The 18,286-nt window shown below is 39.2% G+C and overlaps 1 non-coding gene across 1 annotated transcript; it reads right to left on the bottom strand.

Annotated features, from left to right (window-relative positions):
• Positions 1 to 6,056: 6,056 nt before the first annotated feature.
• LOC145633455 (small nucleolar RNA R71) lies at positions 6,057 to 6,162 on the bottom strand. The gene has a single exon (XR_014112780.1). It is a non-coding gene; the product is annotated as a small nucleolar RNA R71 (small nucleolar RNA).
• Between the last annotated feature and the right edge of the window lie 12,124 nt (positions 6,163 to 18,286).

Below are 18,286 nucleotides of genomic sequence, written 5' to 3' on the forward strand. Positions count from 1 at the left end.
AAACTGAAACCCATTAAAAAAGAGATTGTGGGGGTGAGGAAAAGTGTCAGGTTATCCCCATTTAAAGTCAAGGATAGTGATGTGGACTTGGATGCAGAAGTTGTTACCAAAGAAGAGTATGACTTGCACATGGCTTCTTTAGCCTCAAAAAGCCTTACTCCATATTCACCCCAGCCTATTGCTTCTTCTCATAACAACCCACCTACTTCTCAACCTACTCCTCTACCTACTCAAACTGTTTCTCAACCAACTGAAGCTGCTTCTCAACCTAAACCTACATTTGACTCCCCAGCTAGTAAAGGAACACCTAGAAGGAAAACTGTTGCCACAAAGAAGAAAGCAGGGAAGGTTGCAGAGAAAAAAAAAAGAGGGAAAAGGGGAAGAAAGGGAACAAAAAACAGAGAAAGGAAAGGGAAAGGCAGTTGTAAGTCTAGGGGTGGACTCTGATTGCAGTAGTGAAGGGGTGTGGTCTACAGATTCTGATAATTCAGATCTAAATGTTGATTTTGACCCTGGTGAGGAAGATAATGTTGGTGTAGTTGGTGATGAGTTTTTTGAAGAGGGTCCATCTGAAAGAAAGGAAAAAGTTAAGACAGATCAATCTCAGTATAGGGAAGAGGAGGTTAACATAGGCAATGTTTAAGAGATTGATTATGATTCTGAGGAATTGAGGAGTTTGCAAGGATCAGATGATGAGATAGATCCTTATCCAACCTTCAATCCTGAAGTTGATTTCAAGAACAAGATTAACTTCACTCTAGGGCTTAAGTTTCCAAATGTTTTAGCAATGAGGCAGGCAATTAGGTATCATAGTATTGAGAACAACTATGATTACTATCTATTGCACAATATTAGGTTTAGGGTAACTGCTTACTGTAGGAATAGATGCTGAGAGAGTGCAAGTGTGATGATGAAAACAAATGTAAATTCAAGATCTATGTGAGACACTTGCCAGGGGAGTCAACTATGTAGGTTAAGGGTTTGAGGCTTAACCACACATGTGGTTTCTATCATTCTAGTACAAAGGTGAGTTCTGAGTACTTGGTTGTGAAGTACCTTGATGATTGGAGAGATGATCCAAATTGGAAGTTAGTCAGATTTGTGGAGAGGGTGTACAAAGATTTGGGTGTACATATAGGGTACTACAAAGCTTGGTATGCTAGGGCCAGGGAAAAACTGACTTTGTATGGGGATTCAGCTGAAGAGTATGCAAGAATCTTTGATTATGGGTTTGCAATTCTGAAGTATAACCCAGGTTCATCTGCAATTGTGGTCTTAGAAGTAATTGAGAGGCCTCCTCCCTTTTTTCAAAGGATGTATGTGTGTTTGGATGCATGTAAGGAGGGGTTTAAGAAAGGTTGCAGACCATTTACTGGGTGTGGATGGATGTCATCTTAAAGGGGCATTTCCAGGGATGATTTTGGTTGCTGTCAGAAAGATGGGAATAATAATATATTCCCTGTTGCTTGGGCAGTAATGGAAACTGAGAATAAAGATAGCTGAACTTGGTTCCTTGAGCTGCTAATCAAGGATGCGGGGTTTCCAAATGGGAAAGGTTTGACACTGATGTCTGATAGGCAGAAGGTAAAATCACTCACCTTTATCATGTTCATTAACTTGTTCATTTAAGTTGTTAACTAAAGTAATTGGTTTATTTTTGTATGCTATTTCAAGGGTTAATAGAAGCAATTGCTGTCATGGCACCAGATGTAGAGGTGAGGTTCTGTGCAAGACATATATGGGATAATTTTAAGCTCAAGTTCCATGGTGACACATTCAAGGAACATTTCTGGAAAGCAGCTAGGTGTACTAACAAGGTATGGCAGATCCAGTTACCTAACATGCATGTGACTAGCTTTTTTTTTTTTTTTTGTGTGCGTTTAAACTTTTTGTTGATTTCATCAATTAGGTTGATTTTGAGGGTCATTTGGCATGCATTAGACTGTTGGATGAGGATGCATACAACTATTTAATTGCAATCCCTCCAGAGCATTGGGCAAGACATGCGTTTAGAACAACATCTAAGTCAAACATGTTGCTGAATAATCTATGTGAGACCTTTAATGATGTTCTGAGATAGGCTAGAGACAAGCCAATTATCACCTGTCTTGAATGGATCAGGAGATATGTTATGAAGAGGAATACAGAAAAATGGGAGGGGGTTCAAGGACTTGATGGCAGTTTTATGCCATATGTGAGAAAAGTATTCAAATGGATATCAAGTTATGCTTCTAAGTGCACTGTTGTGCCATCTAAGATGGATATATGGGAGGTTGATTTTGAGGGTAACAGGTTTGTTGTCAATTTGAATGACAACACATGCACCTGCTTTCACCGGGAGTTGACTGGAATTCCCTGTACTCATGCATGGGCTTGCATTGTTAAGAAAAGGCTAAGGCCTGAAGATTATGTTCATGAGTACTATACTAAGCAAACCTACCTGCAAGCTTATACACCAACCATCAAACCAATGCCTGGAATGAAGCAATGGGAGAAATCAGACATGGTACAGCCTCTGCCACCATTTATAAAGAAGATGCCTGGCAGACCATCCCTGAAAAAGAGAAGAAAAGAGAAAGGAGAAGATGAAGAGTCTAGGTTTGTCAAAAGGACTAAGAGACAGAACAAGTGTTCCAATTGTGGGGTGCCAGGACACTACAAGAACAAATGTAAGAACCCTCCTGCCCCACCTAAGGAAGTAGACAAAAGTGGTGGGCCTTATGCTACTGATGAGTGGGCAATGGCACAAAGGAAAGAGAAAATGGACAGGAACCTTAGAAAGGTTAGATCCTTTTCCTATTTTATTGGTTCATTCTTTTGCTTTTTTACTTTTTTTTTATTTGTTTGCTGTACTTAATTATTAGTTAACCTGCAGGCATATGACCCACAACCAATCCAAGAAAGTCAAGCTGCTGTGACAAATGCTGAGGTTCAATGGAGTCAGGCAGGGTCATCCATAACTCAAGCTAAGGGAAAGGCAAAATCAACTACTTCAAAGGGAAAGCCAAATGCACCTCCCAAAGGAAAGCTAGCCATCAAGTCCAACAGCAAGAATAAGCATTGGATGCCTTGATAGTTTAGGAAGAGGTCATGATGTAGGTTTTTGGTAGTCTAGGCATAGTGTTTTGCAAAAGTTAGGCTAGTATATTCAGCTGTTTGCCTAAAACAATGTATATGTCAAGTGTTCTTTTGCTATACATTTATAACCAATCAGTCATGTAATTCAGAATTTGGTCTATGTATGTGGTTTTTTTTTAATTATGCAACAATGACCAGGGAGATATTATCTAACAAAAATTGCAATTAATTCACAAACCAATACTTTCATTTCATTCATTTGCAACAGTTTTACAACCAACTTTACACACATACATAGTTTATTGCCACTTGATTACAACATAAACAGAAAATTAGTGGCAGTAACCTAATTGTGCATTACCTACTACAACTTAAGCAACTAAAAGCTTAGCTACAACTATTATCAACATGGCAATTGCTGCATAAAAGATTATTGCACTGCAGCCTGTTTTGGCAGGGGAACAACCATCCATGGATGTGCACCTCAGCTTCTTGATGAATCATATTTATATAGGGTTCTTAGGCACGTTTATGTTAGTTTTTGTACCTTTTTCTTAGTCTTTTTGGTCGATTTTAGGGTCATATTTTCATAAGTCATCATGTATCGCTTTATTACGCTTCGTTTGTGTATTTCTTAATGTTTCAGGTGATTTCATAGTCATTTGGACGCTTTTGAAGTGTTTGGAGATGAGTCGAATAATATTTAAATGGAAATCGATGGATCAAGTTTATTGATTGAAGACTTTATGCTCATGGATGTTGTCTCTAAGGATTTCATGATTGGGAATTGAATTAGCATCCGCAAGGATCGACATGCACTTTTAGGAATTGAATTTGAGTTAGAAACAAAGGAAAACGAAGGTTTGCAAAGTATTAAAAAGGACCCTTGTGCATTGTTTCAGCCATAACTCGAGTTCTACAGATTGGATTGAGGTGATTCAAGTTGGGTTAGAAACTAGACTTGAAGAGATTTCCAATGATAGGTCGCACGCCTTCATATGATTCCTGGATTGTGAGTTACAGCCTTCCGAAGTCGGCCCTGCAAATCTTCCAGCCAAGCATTCAGCCATCGGGCGATGGTTGCCCGATGGTTTAGCCGCATACACGGCCCTCAAAGCTGCCTGGCCTAATGGGAATCCATCGGCCGATGGTCCTTGTCGCGGCCTACCTCCACTCGACCATCGGCCACCCATCGGGCGATGGGTTTTGCGTGCGGGATTGCTTTCCATCGATTGTGATTCTCATGACCAATTAAAAGACGACCTTTGTTATTTTTATTTCCTTTTTTAATTAATTTATTTTATTTTACTTAGGATTAGGCTTTAATATAAATACTTGAGAGGATTTTATTTTCCTCCCTTATGCTTTAATTTTCTAGATTAAACGCTTCTTAGTTTTCTTTCTCTCCATTGTTGAACCCTAGCTTTTCATTCTTCATTAATTCAATCATCGAGGTATTTCAATTATTCTTTTCGTTCTTTATTTATTTTATTAATTATGAATTCAAGTTTATTTATCTCTTTTGTTTTGTTTATCTCAATTATGAGTGAGTAGTCGTTTTCTAGGGTTAAGTGAGGGAAGTCATGTTTATACCATGATTATTTGTGCTTATTTATTTATAAATTTATGAATTAGGGTTTGAATAATTCCAATTGATTTGTGTTTTATTGTTTAATTCATGTAATTGGCCAATATCATGAGTTAATTATTTAGCTAAAAAAAATTAGAATTGAAAGATCATATTTTTAGAGGCTTAATTACAATTGGCGAATTTGATTATGTTAGCGACCGAACTACATATGTTAATTCGTAAGCGTTAATTCCCGACCGTAGGATTAACAAGTGCTTTAATTATTTGACCTAGTTTGTTTATTAATGGATTGTTTGCATTTCTTGGATTGGTATAAGCATGGTGGACCGAACGTATGACCTAGACTTTAATTTGTCTAAGAACAACCTTATTTTCATTATTGTCATTCTTTAGTTAATTAATCATCGAATCATTATTCGTTTATAGAAATAGTTCATATAATTGGGCAAAAACTAATAGAACCTGTCTCCATGTGGGATTCGACCCGTATTTGCTAAATCTCTGCTAACAACAGACACCGTGCACTTGCGGTATAACTTTTTATTCATCACTTCTTGCTCAATTTCTCATTTTATGCAACCAACCTAGCTTTCTGATCTTGCAGCAAGCACACCTCTTGTTTCAGATTACCAATTTCAGCCCTCATCAGCTTCTTCTCTAAGACAAGGTGGTTGGTTATCACCCTCTACCACTCCACAATTCCTCATCAATCCACTCAAAAAACTTACAGCCACGCCTACCACTCATAGCATCATAAAATTTGAAGGCAACAAACCTCCTCCTAGGATTAGTGCTTGTCTAAGAAGTCTCAATTTTTGGGGGAATTCCACAATAGCATTTTGAAGGAAATGGTCGAGCTGATTGATCCCTATGAACAGGTCAAAACGAACAGGTGATTTGATCCCTACGGATCCGGACTTGGACAAGACCCTTAGGCAACTCAAAAAACAAGGGAAAGGGAAGCAGAAAAAGACCCACTCACAGAAGAGCTCTACAACACAGTCTGATACACACAAAGAGATGACTGATAATAGGTCTCTTAATTCTTACGGAGTACCATCCCAAGATGGCATTCCAACGGGTCTTAAAATGCCAGCAATCACTGCAGAGAACTTCGAAATCAAACCCGCATTGCTCAGTATGGTCCAACAAAATCAATTTAGTGGCCATCCTACTGACGAGTCGATTAATCACTTGCAGCGATTTCAACAATTATGCTCCACTGTTCATCACAAAGGAGTCACTCAAGATCAATTGAAGGTGATGTTGTTCGGATTTTCCCTTCGTTATAGAGCTCAAAAGTGGTTGAACACTGTCGAGGAGAGAGAGTGGAGCAAGATTTCTCAAGCATTCCTCAAAGAATATTTTCCCCCTGAAAAAACTGAAAAGATTCGACATCAGATATCAACATTTTCTCAAGAGTCGGGGGAATCTCTTAGGGAAGCATGGGATAGATTCTTAGAACTTCAACGATCATGCCCGCATCACAATTTGGAGAAGTGGAATCTTGTTCGTATTTTCTATAACGGACTAGAACCCGAGACTAAATGTATTGTTGATTCTGCCGCAGGTGGTGTTTTCCTTGACAAGACAATCGAGGAAGGGTATGATTTTCTGGCAAATCTTGCAGCCAACCACTTCTCATCTCCAAGAACGCGACCAAAGAAAGGGAAGATGGAAGTTGAAGCCTATTCACTCATGACATCTCAAATGGCTCAATTAACTGCAAAGATTGAAGCATTGCAGGCCGCTCAAGAATCTTCCCTTTTATCTGTTAATGCTATGTCTTCTCAACCTTCGCAAACTAATTTTTTTTGTGAATTGTGTGGTATACAGGGTCATTTTGGATATCAATGTGCTCAGAATTCTCAAGACACCAATCAGATGGAGCAGGTGAATGCCTTTCAACAAAGGCAACCAAATGATCCATATTATAACACATTTAATCCAGGTTGGAGGAATTATCCCTACCTTTCATACAAAAGCAATAATGTTCAAAATCCTCAACCTCAGCAACAATGGGCACAACCTCAGCAACAGTGGTCACAGCCTCAGAACCCTCAACCTCAACAATATGTTGCAAGGCCTCCACAACATCAACAAGGGGCCTCTCATCATCCTCCTACGGGTTTCAATAGACCACCTCAACAACCTACTCATGGAAATGCTAGCACTCAAGAGCCTACTATGTCTGACCTCATGAGAATGATGACATCCATGAAGCAAAACACTGAAGATAGCATCAAGGAGTTGAAAAATACGACAAAGCATTTGGAGAACCAAATCGCGCAAGTCGCAGGTACCAATATCCAAAGGCAACCTGGCCACTTACCAGGACAGCCTATCCTTAAGGAGACCGCCAATGCTATCACTACTCGTAGTGGTGTTAGCTATGAAGGACCCTAAATGCCTATTGATGATGCAAATCTTGAGAAGGAAAAGAGTGAGGTTGTAGAGAAGGCCTTGGATGATGTTCCCACCTCGAAGGATGGGAAGGCTAAAACAAGTGAGGTTGAGAAAGAGAAAAAGAAAGGTTCCGAGCCTCCATCGATCGAGCCAAAGCTACCATTCCCACATCGGATGCAAAAGAACAAGGTAGATCAACAATTTGGTAAGTTCTTGACTATGGTCAAGAACCTTGAGGTAACTGTTCCTTTTACTGATTTGGTCTCTCAAGTTCCAATGTATGCAAAGTTTTTAAAGGAAATGATTACTAAGAAGAAAGACTTTGGTGGTGTAGAAACAGTTGCTCTAACTGCAGAGTGTAGTGTTATATTGCAAAATAAATCCCCACCTAAGCTTAAGGACCCTGGTAGTTTTTCCATCCCATGTCATGTAGGTGCACTATTCATTGATAAAGCTTTATGTGACTTAGGTGCTAGTGTGTCTGTTATGCCTCTTTCTGTTTGTAACAGGTTGAATATGGGAGCTTTAAAATGCACACAGATCACTTTGCAAATGGCGGATCGTTCTATAAAATACCCTTTAGGTGTTTTGGAGGATGTCCCCGTTCGGGTTGGGAAATTTTTCATTCCTGTTGACTTTGTAGTTTTGGATATGGAGGAGGATAGTAATATCCCGATCATTTTAGGTAGACCCTTCTTGTGTACTGCAGGTGCTGTTATTGATGTCAAGTCTGGGTCCCTTACTTTGTCTGTTGGTGATGATACAGTGACTTTTAATCTAACCAATGCGATGAAGTTGCCTATGCTTGAGAATACTTGTTGCAGGATTGATCTGCTTGATGAGATTGTGAGAGATGATACGCCTCGTGAGTTAGCTAATGATCCATCAGAAGCTGTTCTCACCCTGGAGGTCTCTAAAGGAGAAGGAGATGCAGAGATTGACTCCTTGATTTGTGACTTGGATGCCCCTAACACTGAGGGGTTTGAGGTAATGGAAACTATTTGTTCTACATCTGAGTCACAAGTAAAAAAGGTAGAGTTAAAACCTTTGCCTTCTCATCTTAAATATACATTTCTTGATGATAATGAGGAATGCCCTGTAATTGCTAGTGCTAAACTCGATGATAGCCAAGTTTCTAAGCTTTTGACTGTGCTTCCCATGCATAAAAAGGCAATCGGGTATAGCATTGACGATCTTACAGGGATAAGTCCTAATTTTTGTATGCATAGAATCAATTTGGAAGAGAATCATCGCCCTTGCATCCAACCACAACGTCGATTGAATCCTAATATGCAAGAGGTGGTGAAGAAAGAGGTAATGAAACTTCTTGACGCGGGCATCATCTACCCCATCTCAGATTCTAAGTGGGTGAGCCCGGTACAAGTCGTTCCTAAGAAAGGGGGGACAACTGTTGTTAAAAATGATAAGAATGAACTAATTCCTACTCGTGTTGTCACAGGTTGGCGTATGTGTATCGATTATCGCAGGTTGAATACAGCCACCTTGAAAGATCACTTCCCCTTACCTTTTATAGATCAAATGCTTGAAATATTAGCAAAACATAGTTTTTTCTGTTATTTGGATGGATATTCAGGTTTCTTCAGATTCCCATTCATCCAGAAGATCAAGAGAAGACAACATTCACATGCCTCTATGGTACATTTGCTTATCGCAGAATGCCATTTGGGTTGTGTAACGCCCCTGCGACGTTTCAAAGGTGTATGATGGCCATTTTCTCTTATTTCATTGAGAACATCATGGAGGTATTTATGGATGATTTCAGTGTTTATGGTTCTGACTTTGATATGTGCTTGCATAATCTTTCTAAGGTGCTTAAACGTTGTACAGATGTCAATTTGGTCTTGAATTGGGAAAAGTGCCACTTCATGGTCAATGAAGGAGTGGTACTTGGTCATCTTATTTCTGACCGTGGCATCCAAGTTGACAAAGCAAAAATTGAGGTGATTGAGAAACTTCCCTCTCCCGTGAATGTCAAGGGAGTGAGAAGTTTTCTTGGTCATGCAGGGTTTTATCGCCGATTTATAAAAGATTTTTCGAAAATAGCGAAACCCCTCACTCAATTATTGCTTAAGGATGCCACATTTGAGTTTACTGATGCTTGTATGGAGTCTTTTAACAGGATTAAGGAAGCATTGATAACTGCTCTTATCATACAACCTCCGGATTGGGATTTGCCATTCGAGATCATGTGTGATGCGAGTGACTATGCTGTGGGAGCCGTGCTTGGACAACGAAAGAACAAGGTTTTGCATGCCATTTACTATGCTAGTAAAACCTTGGATGAGGCTCAGATGAATTATGCCACCACTGAGAAAGAGCTCCTAGCTATTGTGTATGCTCTTGACAAGTTTCGAACTTACCTCATTGGTTCGAAAGTAATTGTCCACACTGACCATGCCGCTTTAAAGTATCTCCTAGCAAAGAAAGAGGCTAAACCAAGGCTCATTCGATGGATTTTTCTCCTCCAAGAGTTTGATTTAGAGATTCGAGATAAAAAGGGCGCAGAGAACGTTGTTGCAGACCACCTCTCTCGATTGAGATTTCAGTCTACTTCGAATAACCCTATAAATGATTCTTTCCCTGATGATCATTTATTCTCTGTTTCTCGTGTATCCCCATGGTATGCTGACTATGCTAATTTTTGTGTAGGTGGTTCACATCCTCCGGATTTGACTTACCAACAACGCAAGAAGTTCTACCATGACGCTAAGCGTTACTTTTGGGATGACCCTCATTTGTATCGTAAGTGTGCTGATGGAATGTTTCGGAGATGTGTAGCAGATTGGGATACTCATGGTGTCATTCATCATTGTCATAATCTATCTTCTAGCGGACATCTTGGTTCAACTGCAACTGCCCACCGAGTGCTTCAATGTGGCTTCTATTGGCCCTCATTATTCAAGGATGCTCGTGCCTTTTGCAATGCATGTGATGAGTGTCAAAGAACAGGGAATATATCGAAGAGGCAAGAGATGCCGCAAAATGGAATTCTTGAGGTCGAGCCTTTTGATGTATGGGGCATTGATTTTATGGGACCATTTCCCTCTTCTTGCGGGAATCGGTACATTTTGGTTGTCGTTGACTATGTCACTAAGTGGGTTGAAGCTATTGCGTCACCAACTAATGACTCAAAGTTTGTTATGAAGTTATTCAAGAAGATCATCTTTCCGCGTTTCGGAGTCCCAAGAGTTGTTATTAGTGATGGTGGTTCTCATTTCCATCAACGAACTTTTAAGGCTCTTCTTAAGAAACATGGAGTTAGTCACAAGGTTGGCTTGGCTTATCATCCTCAAACGAGCGGCCAAGTGGAGGTATCTAATCGACAAATCAAAAGGATCCTTGAAAAGGTTGTCAACAAATCCCGGAAAGATTGGTCATTAAAGTTGGACGATACACTGTGGGCATTGCGAACGGCTTACAAAACTCCGTTAGGCACAACTCCGTATCGGTTGGTGTATGGCAAAGCTTGTCATTTACCAGTCGAAATGGAATATCTTTCCCAATGGGCCGTCAAGGAAATTAATTTAGAACTAGAGAAGGCCGGTGAAGCGAGACTTCTTCAATTGAATAAGCTAGATGAGATTAGGCTTGATGCTTATGAGAACCATAGGCTCTATAAAGAGCAAACGAAGAAGTTCCATGATAAGATGATCCAAAAACGAGAGTTCAAGATTGGTGACAAGGTGTTACTTTATAACTCAAGACTTCGGCTCTTTCCTGGAAAGCTTAAGTCTAGATGGTCCGGGCCTTTCACAGTCACTGATGTCAAAGAACACGGAGCCATTGAGGTTGCTAGTGAAAAAGGCACGAAATTCAAGGTAAATGGACAACGTTTGAAGCTATATACCGAGGGTGCTTTTATTGGCAAATTGGAGACGATTTATCTCTCCGATCTACCAATTGATGTTTGAAATAGAGGTAAGAAGTCAAGCTCATGACTTTAAAAGAGCACTTATCGGGAGGTAACCGATTTCTTAATTCTTTGTCTTGTCATTTTCTTTTATTTTTATTAAGTTTTCTTTTAGTTTAGTTCTTTTTATTTTTGCATTTAAGTTTAGTTTTCATAAAAAAAAAATAAAAAAAAAAAAGAAAAAAAAAGGGAAAGCAAGGGCAGCCAGCAGCAGGCACCAGCCCGCACAAGCTAGCGGCAGGCCAGCGCCCGCTGGGCCGAGCCTCCCACCAGCAGCCCAACAATCTGCCTGGGCCGCTGGAATTCCAGCGTCCGCTGGTTCTGGCGCCCAGGCAGCCTTCACGCATCCCCAAAAAAAAATAAAAAAAAAACGAAAAAGCAAAATAAAAAAAAAAACAGAGCTGCTACTGTTCAGCACGCTTCCCAAAGCAGATCGCTTCTCTCTCCACCACCCCGCAGCCGCGCACCACCCCCCACCTTCCAGCTTCCCACCGGCGCTGCTCCGAGCCACCGGACAGCCCCCTCCAGGCCTCCACGAAATAAAATAAAAAAAAAAAGAAGGAGAAGAACCCTAATTTTTCTCAAGGTTAGGGGTTTTGATTTTCTTTTTCAATTGTGAGAATTGTTTGGAAGCGCAATTTAATCAATGCTTATTTGAGAAAATCACAACAATATAGTCTTAATTGCACAAGAAAAGGTATTATTTTCAATTCTTCATCAAACTTCTCTTTTTGAATTGTTCACATTCACATAAAAGTTGAAAATTTTGCCTTTGTCTTATATTATTGGATTGTTGTTGAGTTTATGGTGATTAATTGTGATTGAACATTGATATTTGGTTGGTGGTTGATTGGAATTTATCTTACTTTGGTTTTTGAGATTGTGATTACTAGTGTTGGTTGGAGTATTTTGTGCTTCTTGCTATTTGATTGTGACATTGTATCATGAGAACCACAAAAACCACTAGTTCTCACCCAAAGTCCACCCCTTCTCCACTTGCACCACTAAAATCCACTCCCACAAAGAGAAACCCACCTCGAAAAGCAAGAGCCCCACCTTCAAAGAAATATCCTAAGCCACCACAAAAATCTACCGCGCCACCACATAAATCCCCTCCACCCACTTCTCATCCTTCCTCAAGTTTGAGTAAAGAAGCCCTTGGTTTTTCACTTCAAGATCGAAAAATCAAACCAACACTTTGTTATTCACAAGACGATGGTGAGAAGCTTGGTGTTGACGATTGTTTACAAGAAATAGGTCGAAGGTGTGGTTGGTCAAAAGTTCTTAATTTGAAGGAAGAGGTTTATCCGGATTTGGTTATTGAGTTTCTTAATTCTTTGGTAGTGTCGGATAATGGTGACATATCTTTTTCTCTTGATGGAGTATCATATTCAATGGCACCAAAGGAGGTCAATGAAATTTTCGGGTGGCCTTGTGATGGAACCATTGGCCCATCGGAATTTGGTTCGTTTTGGGGTGACAAGAATGGATTACAATTTAACTAAAAAGTGTTTTGGAGAGAACTCACAGGTCGAGATGATTGGAAAGTTGGTCTTACTAAGTCTTTTTCAATTGTGAACCCTGTGCCTCGTATTCTGCATCGCTTGCTTCTACAAGTGTTCTTTCCAAAGACAGAGATGGGACAAATTGCTACAAGTGATTTCAAGATGCTTTGGTGGTTCTTACATGGTGATCGAGATAGAATGGGTCAATTGGATTTCGGGAAATTCCTCATTGCTGCATTTCTTGTGGAGAGAAGCAAGCCGAAATGGCCTATCACTATGGGAAGCTTTGTAATCGTCTTTGCTACGCATCTGGGGATCGGTTTGTCTTAATTTAAGAAGTTGAACTCATATGCACTCCTTGATACTGTGAGCATGGAACGATATGGATGGTTGTTGTTACCAAAGATTGGTTTGTTTGTATGGCAGGTTAAGGGAGAGGAAAAGGACTCACATCCGACTCCTTATGCTGTTTTTCCCACTCTTACAACTCGAATGGGAACTCCAGATGCCCTTTTGTTTCCGCCTACCCCCAACATCAAAACAATCATCCTCACAGGTGTGCATTCTACAAAGCAAGGTTCTTCTTCGGCCCCTCCACCCTTGGTTGGTGACTATTCACAAATCTCTCATACTTCTTCTCGTGGGACTATTCCATCCCACCCTTTCCGTCATAGTGTCAGTTTCGAGGGGTCTAGCAGCGATTTAGTCACTATAGAGATGTTCAAGCAGTTCATGGCTAACATTAGTACGTTTGATCAGGAGGTTATTGATCATTTCGGCAATTTGGAGCAACGGTTTCATGCCTTGAATTCGGAGGTTGTTTCTCTACGTCAGCAGATAGTAGCTTCTGGCACCACCGCTACATCTACTGGCACTACAGTCGACACCTCTTCTGTCGACGAGGTTCCTACTGAGTGAGCTTTTCTTTCTCGTCTCTCTCTCTTGCATTTTATTCTGCCACAGTGAGGACACTGTGTTTCCTTCTAGCTTGGGGGAGGGATATCTATCTTTTAATGCTTTCATAGTATAGTTTTATTGCTTTCCGTAGGTGTTGCATGGTTTGTACCGTCTATTAGGGATGGGAGTTTACATGTAACGAAAAAAATGTATTGCTTTCTTAGTTTAGTTGTGTTTTCGAATAATGCATTATTGTGTCTATCTTACATATGTTTGACTTCGAACCGTGTGCGGATTAGATTAGACTCTCTTGAGCTTCTTCTCATCATAGTTATGATTTTGAAATCCAGTCGGTGTGCTTTATACGTTGATAACTGCGTAGCAATGTAGCTTGCTATTAATGGGTTTGTGGTAAGATCTTTTGCTCTTTTTGAGTCTAGCTAGTCGAGATTTTGTAGACCCCAAGCCATGTGAGTTTTTGAAACCCAATTGATTGACTGTCACATTTATTTATAACAGTCTATATTTTTGTATGTGTGATAGTTCCTGGTGCAACATTGATCTTGATTTTGCCTTGAGACTCGTAGTAACTTGGTTGTGATGAGTGCATGATTGAAATGATAAAGGTCTTTCTTTTTCTTAATTTGAGCCTCCAGATGTGATTTTTGTACATTTGTTCCCTAACTGTAACCCATATTGAGCTTTACCCTTCATTGAATTAGCCATATTATAAGCCTTGAGCCTTAATCGGTTACTATTCCCAAGCCTAGCTTGGGGGAGTGGTCCATATTGTGAGTTGTGATCTTTATTTGGCTAAATATTTGCTTCATGGTGCAAAAAAAAAAAAACCGGGATATTTTGAATGGAAGTTCAAAGTTATTTTCAAAAAAAAAAAAAGAAAGAGAAAAAGTAGAATAAATGGGGTATGAAAAAGTAGAATAAATTGAAATTGAAGAAATAGAGAAAAAATAAATAAAGATAAAAGAAAAGTTTGTTGAAGAAAGAAGGGAAGGAGAGGAAATCAAATTACTTTGGTGTATTGGGAGGCGAGATGCTAAACGAGATTATCTTTGACATGCATTCAATTGTGTTGTTATTGTGGACTATCACTATCACTCTCCTAGCTAGCTAATCCCTCACATTTCCCAAAAGTTTATCCTACCTCTCCCCCTAGCCCCATTACAACCCTTATAAAGACCTTTTGATCTTCGTGCATAAGTTATGATTGAATGCAATGAGTTTTGAGTCAAAGCTAAAGAGTATTTGTTGTATTCCGAGTCGACATGGTATAGGTTGAGTGTTTGTTATAACCCTAGCTAGTAGGGCACCTCTCGTGCTCAACTTCAGCATATCTACAGGAAATCGGCAGAGACTAGCTTGGAAAGAGACTGTTTGTGACCTCTAGATTGGAGAGTTAATTGCAAGACTATGAGTGCTACGTGGTTCTATATGTATCCGAGCAAGATTTCAGTTTCGCTAACTTTGGTTTGATAGTTTGCTCGAGAGTCGAGTTGGTCTTATTCTGGTTCCCTGGAAGTCTTGCTTGTCTTTATTCTCCGTCTTGAGTCTAGTGTTGCTTGCGGACAAGCAACAGTTTAGCTTGGGGGAATTTGATGAATCATATTTATATAGGGTTCTTAGGCACGTTTATGTTAGTTTTTGTACCTTTTTCTTAGTCTTTTTGGTCAATTTTAGGGTCATATTTGCATAAGTCATCATGTATCGCTTTATTACGCTTCGTTTGTGTATTTTTTAATGTTTCAGGTGATTTCATAGTCATTTGGACGCTTTTGAAGTATTTGGAGATGAGTCGAATAATATTTAAATGGAAATCGATGGATCGAGTTTATTGATTGAGGACTTTATGCTCATGGATGTTGTCTCTAAGGATTTCATGCGTGGGAATTGAATTAGCATCCGCAAGGATCGACATGCACTTTTAGGAATTGAATTTGAGTTAGAAACAAAGGAAAACGAAGGTTTGCAAAGTATTAAAAAGGACCCTTGTGCATTGTTTCAGCCAGAACTCGAGTTCTACAGATCGGATTGAGGTGATTCAAGTTGGGTTGGAAACTAGACTTGAAGAGCTTTCCAATGATAGGTCGCGGCTTACCTCCACTCGACCATCGGCCACCCATCGGGCGATGGGTTTTGCGTACGGGATTGCTTTCCATCGATTGTGATTCTCATGACCAATTAAAAGACGACCTTTGTTATTTTTATTTCCTTTTTTAATTTATTTATTTTATTTAACTTAGGATTAGGCTTTAATATAAATACTTGAGAGGATTTTATTTTCCTCCCTTATGCTTTAATTTTCTAGATTAAACGCTTCTTAGTTTTCTTTCTCTCCATTGTTGAACCCTAGCTTTTCATTCTTCATTAATTCAATCATCGAGGTATTTCAATTATTCTTTTCGTTCTTTATTTATTTTATTAATTATGAATTCAAGTTTATTTATCTCTTTTGTTTTGTTTATCTCAATTATGAGTGAGTAGTCGTTTTCTAGGGTTAAGTGAGGGAAGCCATGTTTATACCATGATTATTTGTGCTTATTTATTTATAAATTTATGAATTAGGGTTTGAATAATTCCAATTGATTTGTGTTTTATTGTTTAATTCATGTAATTGGCCAATATCATGAGTTAATTATTTAGCTAATAAAAAGTAGAATTGAAAGATCATATTTTTAGAGGCTTAATTACAATTGGCGAATTTGATTATGTTAGCGACCGAACTACATATGTTAATTCGTAAGCGTTAATTCCCGATCGTAGGATTAACAAGTGCTTTAATTATTCGACCTAGTTTGTTTATTAATGGATTCTTTGCATTTCTTGGATTGGTATAAGCATGGTGGACCGAACGTATGCCCTAGACTTTAATTTGTCTGAGAACAACCTTATTTTCATTATTGTCATTCTTTAGTTAATTAATCATCGAATCATTATTCGTTTATAGAAATAGTTCATATAATTGGGAAAAAACTAATAGAACCTGTCTCCCTGTGGGATTCGACCCGTATTTGCTAAATCTCTGCTAACAACATTGCGGTATAACTTTTTATTCATCACTTCTTGCTCAATTTCTCATTTTATGCAACCAACCTAGCTTTCTGATCTTGCAGCAAGCACACCTCTTGTTTCAGATTACCAATTTCAGCCCTCATCAGCTTCTTCTCTAAGACAAGATGGTTGGTTATCACCCTCTACCACTCCACAATTCCTCATCAATCCACTCAAAAAACTTACAGCCACGCCTACCACTCATAGCATCATAAAATTTGCAGGCAACAAACCTCCTCCCAGGATTAGTGCTTGTCTAAGAAGTCTCAATTTTTGGGGGAATTCCACAATAGCATTTTGAAGGAAATGGCCAAGCTGATTGATATGATGAATGAGACATGGTTGGAAGCAATTAATTGCTGCAAATACAACAATAGAAGTTTAATGATGAACCCTAAAATAGACAATACAAAAGAATTTGCCTAAATGTCACAATTTTTAAAAGCCCCAATTTTACTTATTCAAAACTAAGAACCCTAATTACAACATTCACTGTAGAAATTGAGTAATTAAAATGGGAGATTAGATATACATTACCTTGATTTGAGTTCGCCAGCCAATTTCCCTTGTTTTGTCGCTCTTAATTTGAAGAGATTCAAGAAATTAGGGTTTTAATTTGTGGAGACGGAAAAACGAAGTTTGGTAGTTATAGACACAGGAGAGAGAAAGATTTTAGGAGGGAAATTGAAAAGTGGTGGGCCCCACAGTCGGAGATTCTTGCCGGAATAGTGCTCAAGGTAGTGCTACTCAAACTTTTTTAGTTTTTGTGGTAGTTGTTTCAAAAAAAAAAATTTAAAAGTAGTTGTTTCCAAAAAGCGTCAATTAATAGGTAGTTGTTCGCAAAATTTCCTTTTTAAAAAAAAATTATTTTTTTCCCTTTCCTTCTTCCTTGTCCTTGTCCTTCGCCGAAATATATTTTTCATCCATTCTTCCCGACCCTTCAACCAGCCACCCACATCCACGACCCCGAAACACCAGATCCTAGCCATGCCCACCCTTGAAACAGCCCATCCGAGCCACTTTCACCCCCAAAACACCCTACTCCAATTCTGAAACTCTTCATTATTTCAGCCGTCCCATGCACACACCGAAATCCAATTGGGTGTTCAAATTGGAGCATCGATTGAAAATTGTAGGTGTCAAATTGCTCGATTAGAGGTTGGAATTGTTATTGTAGGTGGTCGAATTGTTGATTGCGGGTGGTTTGGAGGTAAAATTGTTGTCGCTTGGTGGCAAATTGGAGTACTGTAGGGACTACGAAGTGGCTTATTGCTGCGGTGTTGTGGAGATTGTTGTTGTTGTGTTGTTGAGTGACGGGGTGTGCAAGGGTTGAATTGGGTTTATTGTTGTTGTTGTTGGTGCTTGGTGGTCGGAATTGTAAGAGGGATTGTCAAACCGGTGGTTAGGGAAGGGAAGCTGCTGCCACCAAGGAAAAAATTACAAAAAAAAACTTTAACTTACCCAAAGAATAGGTTACCAGTCATGAAGGACTATTAGAAGAGAATGTCAATCAAAGGTGGGATTATTAGCACTGATTCGGTTAAAGGTTAGATTATTAGAATCAATTTTTCCAACCTAATATTATACTTCATATATTTCTCTCAAATGAGGGTAATAATTATTCTTTTTCTTCACCTCTCACCACACAGCCACACCATCACTACCTAATTCCCTATACAATACCCCATTAACTCATTAAGCACACAAAGCCCTTATTTGAAATTTGACATATACCATGATTAGAGCTGTCAGTTTCTGATCCGAACCGTTAAACCCGACTGTTTCGAATCGATCCGAAAAGGAACTGAACTG

The sequence above is a fragment of the Chenopodium album genome, chromosome 5 (assembly GCF_948465745.1).
Source record: "Chenopodium album chromosome 5, dcCheAlbu1.1, whole genome shotgun sequence".
In the NCBI taxonomy this organism is placed as follows: Eukaryota; Viridiplantae; Streptophyta; class Magnoliopsida; order Caryophyllales; family Amaranthaceae; genus Chenopodium; species Chenopodium album.